We start from the raw sequence: 15,869 nt of genomic DNA, 5'->3' as shown, positions 1-15,869 counted from the left end.
AGAGCCAGTACATTATTAATGACCTATATCTGTTTTCTAAACAAACAGCAATTTTAGGTCAAACATAGAGAAATGAAAGTAAAAGGCTTGACCCTCAAGAACTCACTAAAAGGTTCTGAGTTCCTGCTCAAGAACACTTAACATAATGGCAATGTCCCCAGTATCCACTCATCATCTGTAGAGAAAACTCAACCAGGTGTAAGTCATCCTAGCCCAGAACCTCATTTTCCTCTTGAACAAGTGACATTTGGAATCCATGGAACACGTATGTAATAATTTTACTGTTCAAAGATAGGTTCTACTTTAGTAATAAATATAAAAACATATTTACCATAAATTCCACACAAATACTTAAAATCCAGTTGGATGCTTCAAAATAATTCCAAGTATTTTGAAAATGATTTTTTTTATATTCATGTACCTCTTACAGGAATTAGAAGGTGAATATTAAAGTCTTATTTGTCAAAACAAGCCTCAAGAGCTAGTGATATAGAGCAGTGGCTTTTTACTATTGTACAATTATGCCCTTCAGGGAACATTTAGCAAGGTCTGGAGACATTTTATCATTGTGACCTCGTATGTGCTAGAAGCTGATGAACATTTTACAATGCACAGGAAAACTTCTTGTAACAAAGAATTATCAAGCTCCACATGTCAATAGTGCAGAGGTTGAGTCACCTTGATGTAAACAATTGTCAACTAAAGTTCCAATAATTCAGACTAAAACGCAATAGTCAAATTACACTCCATTAGCAACATTCGTTATACAGTATTTTTTTATTTTTATATTTCTATTGTCATTTCCTAAGTAATTATTAGCTATATGGTATTTGTTTATATGCTTATTTTCCATACACTTTCCTTTTCTTTACAGACAGGAAGGATGTCCGACAAAATTTTTCAGTTCCTATAGTCTCAGAATAGAGCTTTGTAATTAGTAATACTACATCTCCTCACAATGAACAAAGCAGTTATCCTCACTAAATATCAATTTCCTCTTTTCTCCAGTGAGGAAAATCTGACAGGATTAGTGCTTTCTAAACTGATCTGCAGAACCACCCCTCACTGCCCAGAAACATTTTCCTAGTGTAGAAAGTCAAAGACAAGCTTAGCCATGGGCTGTGAACCCGCCACTCTGCTTCAACAGGAGGAGGTTTTCTCTGTAAATCTGTCATCCTTACTCATTTCCATTTGGACAATGTGCTCCTCTGCTAAGGAATAATAAAATTTCAAAGCTACTGTACCACATTATAATCAAGTTCTCTTCAAAAGTTAAAAGAAATGACAAATTTCATACCATTTTTATAAATAATGTTTTTCAGTATATTTCACTTTCATTATCTTTTGGAAAAGCTCTTTACATTCAAATTCATCCTATACCTACTGATACACCAATTTAATTTTTCATTCAGTATTTTATGATATTAAAAAGTATTTGGTGTCTCAGTTTATAGATTAATGGCTGAACATGGTAGAATGCTTACTTATCGTGCATGAGGCCCTGAGTTGAATCCTACACACACACACACACACAGCATAGACCATTTTCTAAGTTCCTTCTATGTATTTCTTTATACATTAGAGATTGCAAAGGAAGTGGTATTCTTTCTTTTGTAAGAAGCTGATAGCTTTGAGGAATACTATGATTTCCACAGATAAATGAAGTTAGAGTGGGCAGCAATTATCAGAATCAGTGTGCCTTACAGAAGGGATCTGCAGGAGTTTGAGGCAGGTGAGGAGTTCTGTTACTCACTTCTATTGTCATGTGTAAAATGGGATCAAATTTGTCAGATGTGATAATTACTTTTTCAAGAACAACTGAAAATTCATATTTTAGTATAAATTTAATTTTTTAAAATGTTGTCTATATGCTTACATTTAAAATTTTTTTGAACAAACTAAACACATCTGCTTGTTGTGTCAGAGATTTCCATTTGAAAGGTCTGAACTACATGGCATAACTAAACAGGTTTTAGAATGTTAGACTGTACTTATTATCATGGTACATTCTGGTACAAACAGGGTTTATTTAATAATTTCATTATAACAAGATTATGTTGATGGGCAGGAGGAGAAAAGAATTGGAAGAGTGTTTTAAATGGAAGCAAAACTCAAGGTAAATTTGAATTTTTTCCCCTTTCCTTTCCTTTCCTTTGACATCTTTGGCTTAAATACATACTGCTTTTTGCATCTGAGGCTAAATGATTGCTATGAACAGCTGAAAAATTATGATTTTATATCCACTTGATCCACTAAGCTGAAATGCTACTCTAACAACAACAAAAAAATTCTCCCTAGGGACTATTCAGTAACCACCAAAATGTGCTTCAGTATTTAGGGCAAAATCTCTAGGCTGTAAAAAGTAAATTCTGTCTTCATTTTTATTCCTGTGTTCAGCATTCTAATTCTGAATTGTATAATAGTGCACACAAACAGGTAATTCTTTTACATGCAAAGAATTGGGTTAAATTGTCTAATGAGTAGGTTTTTCTACAGAAGAAAGAACATAACTTTAATATTTTAGCTGCATATGAGACAGCCTGAAAGGAACAATAGGTTAATCAATACACCTAGGAAACTTTTCTTTAAAAATAAAGAAAATGTATTCATAATCATTACTCCTGTCAGGTTAAAATGCTAAATATAGTGAGAAAATGTTGATTGATTACTATGAATTTTTGGCAACTGTAGCCTTTGAAGCATGAAATATATTAGCATTGTCTCCTAATGCCTTCAGTAATTGTACTGGGTTGATATTTGTCTTATGAAAAAGATGCTTAATTTATTCACAAAATAGACAGTGGCTAAACAATTTAATATGTACAAGTAAAATAAACTCTCTTTCTTCAATGGATAACCAAAAACCAAAGGAAAATGTCAGAAATAACTTGCCCAATGCCTTATTGATAAAGGTGTGATTTAATGTTCATTCTTGAAATACTTTTGTCCTTTACAAGTTATTAAATATAACAAGTTTCCAGTTAAATTTATTGTATCATTATATTTGTGATATACAGTCATACTGTAAAAAGTAATTGTCATGCAGTGAATGGAAAATAAAATGGAGCCTCTTAGACCTCACATCTGGGTTGTGAGGTGAAGGTTAAAGTTTTGTTGTTCTAGTTATTGAATAGTATTCAAAGCAAGAGTACAAAATTACTGAATTATTGGATAGTAAGAGTATTTTCTTTTAACTTGAGTATTCCTTTAATATAATCTGATGGGAGAAAAATAAGTGGCTTATTTTCTTGCAATTAGAAAAGTTTAAGATATTACTGTGTTTCAGATATTATATAGTCTTGTTCAACTTTCCTGTATGCTATTAGTAGGAAATCAATCTTTTTATGGTAGCATGAAATTCTACAACTTTAGTACACAGCACTTTGCAAACACGATCCACTGAGATAACAATGTTCCAAGGTTTAATCAGTACATGAAAATACAAACTACGTTTTTCCAAAACATACTGACATCTCTCAACTTATTTTTTTGTCTATAAACCACTATAAAACCTGGCAGACTAATATTACTGCCACCAAAACAGGGTGCATGCTGCCTACCTATTTATGCATTGTAAGTTATATTAATTATTATTTGTAAATTTCTCCCACATATTTTTAAAAATTTAAAATGTTGAAATCTTTTTTCTGGTATCTTCAAAGTTGCACATGTTTGTTTATACAAAAGAATGTTTCAACTATTGGTAGGCATTATCCTGGTATATCCTATCATGTATATTTTATAACTTTGAAGATTGTGATTTTTAGAGTCACAGTGATACATCCAACTAAGCATAATCCAGATCTGAGAGAACACCAAAGGAATATCATAATATGTTTGAGTCCCTGTGGTTCATTCCCATGCTAAGTATAAACAAATTACAAGTGAAAAAAATGTCAAAACAGTCTATACAAGTAACCTTTAAGAAACATATTAAGAAACTGTTTAGTGTGTATAGTGGGCAGAAGGATTTATTTGGTATGGAATTATTGGTTAAGAAACACATTGATTTACGGACATATTTTAGGAGCTGAAACAGAAGTACATAGCAATGGAGATAGAAGGCAAACATCAGTCCACAGGTGAAATGTCCATAGCAAGAGAGTAGTAAGCCAGGGTAACGCCTCAGAGATGAGAATGATAAGGAGAGCCTGTTGTGGGAGAGAAAGATGGAAATATCAACTGAAGAGCTTGAGTGTATGTAATAACATAAACTCTCTTATTCCATAACTCTTTAAAATCTTCAGGAAAGTCTTCATTACATACTACTGTGTGCATATCTATCTATATAGATATAGATAGATATATCTCTCTATATATAGATATCTGCTTCTGTGTGTGTATATGTGTGCTTGTGTGAGAGACAGAGAAATGGAGGGACAGAGAGAGAGACAGAGAAAGTTCATTTGAGCAAATTGTGCTCATTTTTGTTTTCTGGTTAATATGAAGTTAATAACCACTATGCATTACAAAAGATTGCTTAGAAGACTGAGGATAAGGGCCTGGGATTTAGCTCAGTGATTTCACCACCTGCTGTGCAAGCACAAGGACCCAAGTTCGATCCCTGGTACCAAAAAAAAACAAAACAAAACAAATAAAAAAAACTGAGGATAAAGGAACAATTTATACCTGAAAACTTCACCTACTTATGTGTCTTACCATACCATGATCACAAAATGTTGTATACACCTAAGAACTATTCTAGATGTATGTTCTTATATATGTATACACTAGTAGGTATGCATAAAAATGAATATTTTATATAAATATAAATACAACACTAATACTGGATAATTTTTAATTTTAGTTTGAAATAAAATTGTAGGAACATGAAGATAAAAAGATGACTTCGAGGCCATCCTCTTATGTGAAATAAATAGGATACATGTGTGTAAATACCGAGTAGTTTCTCTAGTGTGAGAAACTGAAAGTGTAAGTAAGGATTAAAATAATTAAAATGAATAAATGATAATTTGAAATAGGAAGAAAAGGTCCAAAGGGGTAGGGGTGGTGGGAGGGGAAGGGGAAAAGAAAGAAGGAAAAGGAAAAATATGAGAAAAGAAAAAAAATGGAAACAAAGTACATAAATAGAGAAGGGTGGAGGGGGTGAAGGGCGCATGAGTAATGGGGAAAAAAATAAGAACCAAGATACGTCATGTACAGGTACAAGCACCCAATGATAAATGTAAACGTATTGTGTACCTAAAATGTACCAATAAAAGAATTTAAGGGAAAAAAAAGACTTCCCACATGTAGTCAAAACTTATATGATTTTTTTCTAAAAAACTAGGATGACCACAGCCTCAGATGGAAAAAGAAAAATCTGTTTATAGTTCATGTAAGTCTCTTCTAAAACCTTGTAAGACAAAAGGATATAACTATGGAGATAGCAGTTTAAATGATTTTGTTTCAATTTTTTAAAATAAGAGCTCCATGGGTTTTGTATTGCTTTCTATTTAGTGCTACACTTAGGACTTATGGCTTAAAAACCTTATCATCTACATAGAAATACTTTCCTTACTATAGGGTTGTTAAAATTGTTAGAGGAAAGTATATGGGAAAGGTCTCTAGTAGTATGTGACACAATGCAAACATTCAGTTAATTATTATATGTTTTATTATTAATCAAATTACTAATTCAGAGCAGTAATTACAAATATCCCTTTGAGGAAAAAATAAACACATGGCATTGCTAAACTTTGACAGTCTGATTTATCTGTAGGAACAAAACAGATGGTCATTATATGTTTTGCACCAACGCTGCCAGGATTTTATACCTGAAAATTATTCTGCTTCAGAACAGTCTGATTCTTTCTTCATTTCCCCAGTCACCAGCTATATAAATGCAATTCCTTTTATTTAACTTGGCATATGCTTTTAGGTATGATATGTTTTTGTTTTAAAAACATGTCAGTTCACTTTTATACATTAGTGCTAAGATGACACTAATTTTAAAAATTTTGTCCACTTCTAAAATGTTTTTTATTTTTTCCAATAAATATGGCTGTTCAAGTAAAGCTAAATAAGTAGTTTCATAAATTTTAAGCCAAGAAAAACAATCCTTCAGTAATTAGTTAATATGGTTATCTAGACTGAATCTTGCTTTATATTCTTAAAACATATCTAATCAGCCTGTTTATAAATGGCATAAAAAGTTAATGGGCAGAATCACATATTCAAAATTTCTGAGTGTGATACTTTATTGGATATTTATTATTTTTTTCTGTTCTACTGCTTCTGCATCAAAGAGGTAATTAAAATTATTAAGATCATTACTCATTAATATGGCTTCTTTTATTATTCCTAGGCTTGAAATGGCATGAAACATTAAAGTATAATTTGTAAGCTGTCTTATAATTAGAATCAAGGTAGGATACCAAAATGCATAATACAGTGTTGTTTTTTAATTGTTTCTAACAATGAAAATCTCAGGAACCCTTTTTTTTTGCCAAACAATTAAGTAAAGATAAATGATATATAACCTTTTAAAAACTTTCACCTTGGTATCAGATATTTTTAAATGGTTTGTATTTTTCTTCACATTGTTTGTTTTGCTATTCCCTGTGGTATATATACAGCAATATCAGCCATTAAATGGCAGAAAACCAGACTTGCATCCATCACTGTACCTGGCCCCCTTCACCAGTTTATTTGCAAATGGCAAATTAATTTAGCCTCTCAAGTTTCCTGGAAAATCTATTATATTAAAATGTTTTTATTAATAAAACTGGTTTTCACATTGACTGTTGACATTAACTTACAATTTTGACACTATGCATGAGAAAATGTTTTCACATTCTGGGAGATGTATCACTAAACAGATTAAAATCTTACATACATAAGGTGTAACTATTTATACTCTCCTATTTTTTTTTGTTACCACACAAGTAATATTCAGTAGTTATGAACATCAAGTACAAATGTCTATATATTCTCACAGAAAATCAGTAAAAGGTATTCTATTTAGATTTCAGAAATTCTCATATTTCAAAAGAATAAACCTCAGAATAGGAAATCTTTGATACTGTTACATGGCAACCATTGATAATTTTTGGCCACTTTTTTCTTTTGTGTTACCAAAGTATCTAATTAATATATTTAATAAAACATATTTATATAATATTAAGTTAAAATGTGGAAATATAAGAATTAAATAGTTTATGCATAGAGACTTCATTCTTCCAATTGCTTAAACAATTGCAGAGAAAGGAAGCTTTCTTGTACTGTATTTGAATATATCATAGAAATAAATATTCTATAACGTACATGAAGCATGAAAATAGACAAAGGGCAAGGGTTAATTCTCTTTTATCATCAAGTTAATCAGAAGGCTTGATTAAATATATCTAATTCATAAAAAGGACTCAGAATATAACATAACATTTTTTTAATTTACTGAAAAGTATAACATATAGCACACCCCATACATAACAGGATTACAATCAATGCTTAAAATATCAAGTACATAAATGTTCCATCACTGAGTTGTCCTCCAGTGGAGAGGTATGTGTGGATACAATTAATTTTAATCTTCATGTGGTTGAATTAAACATTTTCTTTTTATTTAAAGCATTTTTAAGCTTAAGCATTTTTTTAAAAAACTATAGAATGTGTTTATTAGTGATACAGTGAATTTAAATAGGCTTTGGAGGGTTAATAGGTATATTTATCGTCTGCTGAATTTCTTTCTCTTGCTCCTATTTCTCTTTGGCACTTATGCATAAATTCAAAATCCATTCTAAGGCAAACTCAGAACATTTTTTCCTATAAGTAATCCAAAGGGAATGTCATTTAAAAGTTGAAAAGGTATCTCTTTTTAAGGGAAATGTTATGAGTAAATCGAGAAGCACTAAGCCATTAGAAATTGTTGTAATATGCCCATTAGAAATGTTGAAAATATGGAGATGCTACTGTTCAATCACAACTAACACAAATTTTTGGTCCAGTGACATTAGAACTGGAAATGGGGAACCAGCATAAAAATTAAAATATCTCAATGTTTATGAATTTTTGGAAATGCCGTCTGTAAGTGTTGAGAAAGTGGCTTTGTGCTATAAAAAGTCAGACATAAAATGTACCTTAATAAAATCTAAAAAGGTTTCTTGAATAAATAATTGAAATAGTTTTAGTAAGAGCTGACTCTAAGGGAATCAAAAACATATGGATTGGAGAAAAACTCCTTGAGGCCAAACTCATTAAAAGTTTTGCAAATGCAGAGCATTTGAAAAACACCAAATAAGCTAGCTGGATCTAAAACAACCCTGATTTTCACTAGATTCAATTATAGAGCAGAATGAACACACATTTGCTTCTTTATAAGACCAGCTTCTCCAAAACCTTTACAAAACCATTAAAAAATTCCATTAATTCACTCCAGAAGCATTTACGGAATATTTGTTTTATGCCATGACTGTTTTAGCCTTTGTATATGGAATAGTGACTTCAATAAAATACCTTCCTCTTCAAACCTACATTTTAGGAAAACAAACAAATAAAAAAAATCATATCAATACAATGTAATACATAATTTAATATAAATGTGGACATTGCTGTTTATATGACTTGACTGGATAGATCTCTATGGTCTTATATATCACTGAAATCTGTAAAAGAAGAAACCTAGTCAGGAGTGGAAGGTACAGCTAAGTATGATTTAAGAGTTTCCAACTAAATGATGTTTTGACATCTCTTAAGTAACTGAATATATTTTGCATTTATTTCTTTGTTAATATCTGGGATTTCCTGCCCTGTTTTTTGGTTCTTCCATATGAAAAGGAAAAAAAAAGTCTTTAAAATATTGAACTTTTGTCAACTTTTCTGTTCCACTCAAGTCTCAGTAGCATGATGCCTGTATATGCACTGGCTGAGCTAAATGTGGGTTGGGATTCAGAAAGAAGGGCAGTGGATGAGGAAAAGAGTGGGACAGTGTTGCAGTTCCTTTTAATCTGTGAAACTGTCACATTGTTTGATTTATAAGACACACTGGTGCTTAAGGGTAAGCATGAAATTTCATTTCAAAGGTAAATCTAAGCACTTTTAGGATTAACATCCTTTTATTTCCCTGTTGAAATCAATTTTAAAAGGTTAGAAATTCACAAACATCCTGATTATCATTTACAGTGTGATTTTATGGTTGATAATTAAAACAGGCATCAAACAGTGCTCACTTCGGCAGCACATATACTAAAACAGGCATCAAACAAAGTTCAATTTGACACACCTTTATTGAGATCCTAAGTTACTGGTATATGCCGATACTATGTGGAAAACAAAAGGAGCATAAATAGTTTGTCTTTCCTTCCAGAAACTTGGAACACAAGGAGGAGAAGCCAGGAGTGCACAGACAATAGGGGCTCTACTCTTCCTTGGTCCCATGCCAGGACAGTTGTTTATTTTACATCTGGCCACAAGCCATCATTAGTGAATTTCAGTGTTTAGAATAAATTCTTCATTAGTGAATTTCAGTGTTTAAAATAAATTCTTTTGCACACTGAAGAGTCTAAGCACGTAAATAGCTGACTATAAACCTGAATAATCAGGGAATGATATGTAGGGAAAAAATAAAACAACTACAAGGAAAGACAGATTAAAAGAGAAAAAGAAGGGTTGACTCAATAGCAGAGCTAATTCCACAAAACATGGAAGTGAAAATGAGCAAGGTCCATACATAGTCTTATGTAAGGACTCCGTGCTGGTGGGAGCAAAGTGTTAGGAAATATTTAGGAGATGATTGGATTCAGTGAGTGTGGCTGTTCTTTATTGGAGTGATTCTCTTCACTCTCTCTGGGCTTCAATTCTCAACAGCCCTAAGAAAGGCTCTCTCTCTATTCACCACTGAACCATCTTCCTGGGCTCAGAATAGTGACCTTTCTGCTCTCTGTCACATGAGGTCTGGAACCCAGTGGTGGCAGGCTCCTGGAGTGGAGCTCAGGCTGCACTGGTCTCCTGGATGGCAATGGTAGGCTCCTATCTAATTGTATGATTTTACCTCCCTAGAGTAAGATTAAAAATTTTATCTATTACCTTATATAGGTATCCCTTCTGGCAGCTGCAGAGATCTCCACCCTCCCCTCTTTCTGTGAGGGGAAGGTAGAACCCCAAGGGAAGCTGCTGGTGCCTGGGACCTATCTGACTTTGGTATGCCATCCCCTTGTTCAGGGGCCTGGTGCCTGGGAACTCATAGACACTTAATAATTCAAGTGACTCATGACTTCCTGAAGTTTCCCAAAGAGGCTATTAAACCCCTTACAGAAAGTGGAACAGTATTAGAATCTCTGCTTTGTGGAAAATTTGCTGAAGGGAAAAATGGTTTTGCTTCCTTGGCTTATGGTCCCCAACCTGAGGTTGTGAATGCTTAACAGGAGAGCCTGTGTCTGCATGGAGATTCACAAGAGGAAAGAAACCACCTCCTGTAGTCCTAGAAGTGAAAGAATGCTCTTGGCAGAAGAAAACTGGATTGTTAATTGGATTGGAAAAAGTAGCAGAAAGTGTTTTTGTCTTTATGACCTTAGTATATCAAAAGTGGTTAAATCAGTTGCTCTTCCTGGAAGGGTAACAGCCATCAAACCAGTATCTAATCACAGAGGAGTCAGCACAAACACACAGTATTTACAACCAAGTCTGCTATGGTTCTTTGGTGTGGCAGCAATGGAACCAATAACGGACAGATTCTTCTTATTGATTTTTGAATGACTCATCTTGCAGTAAAAATGAAGTAGAGGCATCAGACTTTGGGCTGAACTGGTACCCCAGCAGAAGTACCTCATATCAGAGAGTGTGAGGAGAGCAGGGCACCATCTGTGTTCCTTTTCAAGAAGCCCATCTGGAGTAACTGTTTTCACTCTCAGTTACATTACCAGGACAAATCAGCTTGCTGTAGGTTGTTTTGATGGCTATTACTCTGGAATATGAAAAGAGTATCACACACAATTTGAAGATGGAAGAGTTCCTGTATATCCCCTTACTTTTCAGGAACCTTTTCAATGATCCTCGTCATTGCTGTTACTTGTGGGCTGTTTACACAAAATAGTGTGTGTGTGGGGGGGGCAAATCGAGTTTATATCTCCTTCAGCCAACATATGGCAATAGAAAATGTTTGGCACCAGGAAAAATCTCATATGAAGGTTTAGAGTACTGCAGAGAAAGATGCATACTGGAACTGGCTGGTGGCATGTTCCCTTTGAGGGGATGTAATACCAAATTGTTGGGATGCTGGAGTATAGAGAAATTTCCACCTTATGGTGATAAGGAAGAAGGCATGAGTGAAGCTGTATCTCCCAATACTAGTGTTCTGGTCTTCACCTGGCAAGGGAATATATATGGAGAGGGAGAGCCTTCTATACATTTGGGGCTCTTTGACATAAACCATTGGCATCATGCCCAAAGCCCACATTCACTAAGATCAGGAGAGTATCTGAATAATTGTTCCTATTTTCCATTATGGTCAGGGGAGTCTGTTTTGAGTAATATTTCTCTACATTACATGATGCCTATAGTGGTCCATGAGAGAAGTTTAAGTTGAGGCATTTCTCATTCATATCCACCTCCAGAGCAGTTCTTTACCCCAGGTACTCTTAACTTCGATGCTACTTGCTTCTTAAACTCAAGAGTTGTTCATATAACTTGCACAGGACACTGTGACTTTTTAAAGACATTGGAACTTCCTCTTGCTGAAGTTATTCTTGATGGTTATACTCAATTTTTTGTACCTGGCCTTCCTTCTCTCACCAAGACTTACTGATAACCTTCCAGTTTAACCAAAAACCACAATTAAAAGCTATATTTTCAGCAGCAACTCAGACAAATTCCCTGGGATTATTGACTGGTTGCATCACAAGATGGATAACACAAAAATCAAGCAAATTCTTTATCTAATTGGAACTTTATTCTTGATTGGACTTGGAATAGAATGGTTCTTGCAAAAGAAAAATTTGACTATGTGTACCATTGTTTGATGGTTCATGTCTTTTCAAAGACTCACAAACTATACAGTCTATGCAGCAATGCCATTTGCTTTTTAGTAATCTTAATACACTCTTCAATTGTTCTTCAGTACAGGTGCACAGCTGAGAGAGGACTCCTGGAATTATGCAATAAGCATGCATTTACCAGCTCCTCTGTCAATACGCACAAACTGTTTTTTGGTTGTCTCAGTCTGGGTTTTTACCAGAAGGCTTAGGTGATGCTGTGCAGTCCTCAAAGTTATGCTAAAAGTACCTAGTAATTCATAGCTAGTACACCAAAAAAGATGTGGGTGTTTATCATGAGGGGAGTGGAACCAAGATTGCCTGTCCATTGATGGATTGGTTTCTCAGTCAGGAGGATCAAATTGAAAAGTTATGGAAAGGAAATGAAGGAGACCTGGGAAAATATCCTCCTGATAGTGTACTGTACTACTTGACATAGATTACTAGACAATATTAATAAAACAAGAAAGCATTTTGTTGCGTGTATTTGCTATTTGATATTAAGCATTCCTTTTCCTTTACAAACAAAATGGATATTCCCATTGAGTCTTTTCCAACTGTTTTTTTCCATTTCTTGGGGCCAGATTAAATTCATTCAAGGATTTTGGCTGATAGGCCATAATGACTATGAAAAGGGTTTAGATATTCTATTTCACAGAGGTACTAGAAAAACTGAGTCATGGCAACATTCAAAGATTATTCAAACCCTCCCGAACCAAGGATAGAAAAGATATACACTCAGATATTTTCATACAATAAAGCCAACAGGGTCAGGTGATAGGGATGTTTTCCTTCACCTCAGTTTTGCTTTTTAATAGGTGTATGGTTGAGGGTTGTCATTTATTACAACAGCATTCTAACACAGTAAATAGAGAGAAATTTCTAAAGCACATATATGAAGTATGCAGGGGAACAGGCTCAACTGAAGATTTACTGAAGTTACCATTTATAGACATTGAGCAGGAATGTTTAGTAAAACATCTACAGTCCAGTGCCAGTGTTCAGTCATGAATCCTTTGAGTTCAGCATTTGCAGCATGCTGATTATATCCCTGCCTTTAAGCTGAAACAGACTCTGAAAATTAATGTTATGAATGAGCGTGACACCTTATTTAGAGGAGAGGTCAGTGGCTGGAAAGTCTATTTTAGGCCAATATGGGAAAATCCTTCCTCGAGTCCAGAGAAAGTGAGCCATTGAGCAAGCTAAGCCTTATAATCAGTTAAGATCAAAAGTTTTTTGAGAAGTTTCTATGCCAAGACCATTAATAGCTTTTCCAAGCAAAACTGTAACAAACACAGTGGTAACAAGATCTGCTTTCATCAATGCGTTATGTAAAACTAGAGAGGTGTGGCCAAGCATCTCACTTTACAATGACATCTCACATTACAATCATTCTAAAATATAAGACCCATCTCTTATCATATATTCTTTTTTATATCCAGAGCTGCCTGAGACATTTTTTTGAAAATCAATTTCAACCATCACAGAAAAGTTCTAGATTGCTGGATTTGGTTGTTTATCCCATTGCCTGGCCTTCTCAGTGTTTGAGGTTTATTCATCAAAGCCTCAAAAGATCTCCTCTGTACCTACTCTCTACCTCATTAAGTTCATAATTAAAAGGATCACAGCAAAATGCCTCTAAGACTTCAGAGTTGGATTTACTTGGAACTTCTCTTATGGTGAAGAAAGCTAAATCTCTGGCTATGACAGTTATTTCTTCTGAATTTGCTGAGTTGACTCCTCGACCTATCCTAAGGCCTGGTCTTCAGACAACATCTTTAGCATTTCTTTCTCTATCACATAGAAGTTCTCTTTTTGCATATTTACAACTTAATGAAACTAGAATTTTATTGACAGAAAGCATGAGCACAAAAATGACTGCAGGAGCTGAAGATGGCAGTAAAACAAAAGTATTTCTTACACTTTTCCATAAAAGTGGATTTCCAGCAGAAACTGAATGGCTGGAGCACAGGGATAAAACCATATCTTTTTCCCCAAGTAACCCTGGAAAGGATCATCAAGAAATGGATGCAGAGTCATGGCATACAACTTCAGAAATTTTGGAGATACTAGATGTAACCAAAAACACAGTGTTTCAACCAGATCAGGCCAGAGTCTTTCAGAATATTATGATGCACTATCACCAGGAGAACTTGATGAATGTGTGTTCACATCCTCCAAAATAACAAGCTCTTCCACTGACCTAATTACTAATTACTTGTTTAACTGAACAAACTAAAAAGAAGTTGATGATGTGTCTGAGTCAAAAGCAACTCCTCCAGACATGCAGAAACAAACACACAATTTAGAAGTTGCACAGGAATCATTTTCAGAATTATATCAATTAAGCCCCATTCAAGGAGTTGAAGCTTATCTTTGTGTGCCATCATGCCATAAAGGTAAAATTTTCACCTGTAAACCCGAGGTACCAGTTTTGGATGAAGGATTAATATCTGTTGAGACCTGCACCTGTACATTTAGAGCAAACAGAAGTCATTCCATGGCTGATGTCATTGGTGATAGTGGAAGCTCTAGGGTCCTTAAATTTGAAAGTCTTGATACTCCTGAACATAGGCTTGACCACAAAGCAACATTTAACTTAAAGGAAGAACGAGAAACAAAAGTTTATGCACTGAAAGAAAGTGCTGATTCATCAAAAGAAAAGCCTTCAATTTCTCACAGTTCTTCCGATACTCAAGAAAATCATGTAATTAGACACAACAAGCTTAATGTTCAAAATTCAGGAGAAGAAGTTGGAATCTTTCATTTAATGAGTTCTATCCCTTGGGAACTCTTAAACTCCAATGCAATTTTGATACTGTTGAGCAACAGTTTTGTGACTTGTGAGATAATAAAGACTTTATTGAATGTCACATTCTTAAGGTAGGTGGAGAATTTTTTGTGGCTAAGAGCAAATTTACCTTGATATTTGAAAGAGATGGGGAAGTTGAGAAGGGTGATTTCTGTGACATATAATGTGTTACCTAAAGCAGCTAACATAGAAATCAAGGAGAAACTTGTGTACAATGCAGAGAATGATTATAATAGACATGTTGTAAAATTTCCACCTATCATAACTAGTGACCGAGAATCCCCGAAAGTAGAGACTTTACCATATATGCCTGCTCCAATTAAAGTAACAATTGTAGTAAATTTATTAGATGTAATTAAAGATGCAAGAAGCAGAGAAATTACTCCATAAACAATGAAACACTCTATGCATGAAAACACATCTCTAATAAGCCAAAATGTAATGTCCCCCATTAAGTTACACAAAACTACATTTAAGATTGTTCAGGAAATAAATACATTAATGGTAAATGGTTACTGGAATGATGATATCATTTCCTCCAGATATCCCACAAGAAGCCAGCCTATCCAAAATCTGCACATCACCTCAGCACAACAGGAAGATTCAGCAGATGATGGTACCCTTAAGATTCTGAGGCCACCAGGTATAAAGAAAACTAGAGACCCTGCCTCACACGTAAGCGGAAGGGTGAGGACTTCAGCTGTGTGGAGCTGGGGTTGCCACACCTCTCCCAATCCCACCTCTGAGCAATGAGCAGAACTGCTCAGGCACTTGCAGGCTCCCGCACCCTCTCCCTGGCCTCCTGGCTGCATCGGTACCTGGTTCCACACTGCAGAGGCACGGGGGACCATAAAGGCCATTGTTCTGAGCTCCAGAAGATAGAGCAGAAGTGAACAACAGAAAGAGGCCTCTCTCAGGCTCCTTGATGAAAATTGAAGCCCACTGGAATAGTGAAGAGAACCTCTGTGATAAACACACACCAGATCACCATAGTTGGTAAGTTGGAGGAATCATCACCTCCCATCAGAACCTGGACTATCTTAAGAGGAAGGGCAGCTGGAACCTACAGTAGAACCTTGCAGAATTCAACC

At 34.8% G+C, this 15,869-nt stretch overlaps 2 pseudogenes; both read left to right on the top strand.

Annotated features, from left to right (window-relative positions):
* The first annotated feature begins 10,139 nt into the window (after nucleotides 1-10,139).
* Nucleotides 10,140-14,196, top strand: LOC101698884 (protein ELYS pseudogene; annotated as a pseudogene).
* A 54-nt stretch (nucleotides 14,197-14,250) lies between these two features.
* LOC147825271 (protein ELYS pseudogene) lies at nucleotides 14,251-15,168 on the top strand (annotated as a pseudogene).
* The last annotated feature ends 701 nt before the right edge of the window (nucleotides 15,169-15,869 follow it).

Source organism: Heterocephalus glaber, unplaced genomic scaffold, assembly GCF_053883595.1.
Source record: "Heterocephalus glaber isolate CG9 unplaced genomic scaffold, H.glaber_assembly_v1.0 deba00001504, whole genome shotgun sequence".
Taxonomy (NCBI): domain Eukaryota; kingdom Metazoa; phylum Chordata; class Mammalia; order Rodentia; family Bathyergidae; genus Heterocephalus; species Heterocephalus glaber.
The sequence above is the reverse complement of the archived record's forward strand: the minus strand, read 5'-3'. Positions and strand labels throughout refer to the sequence as shown.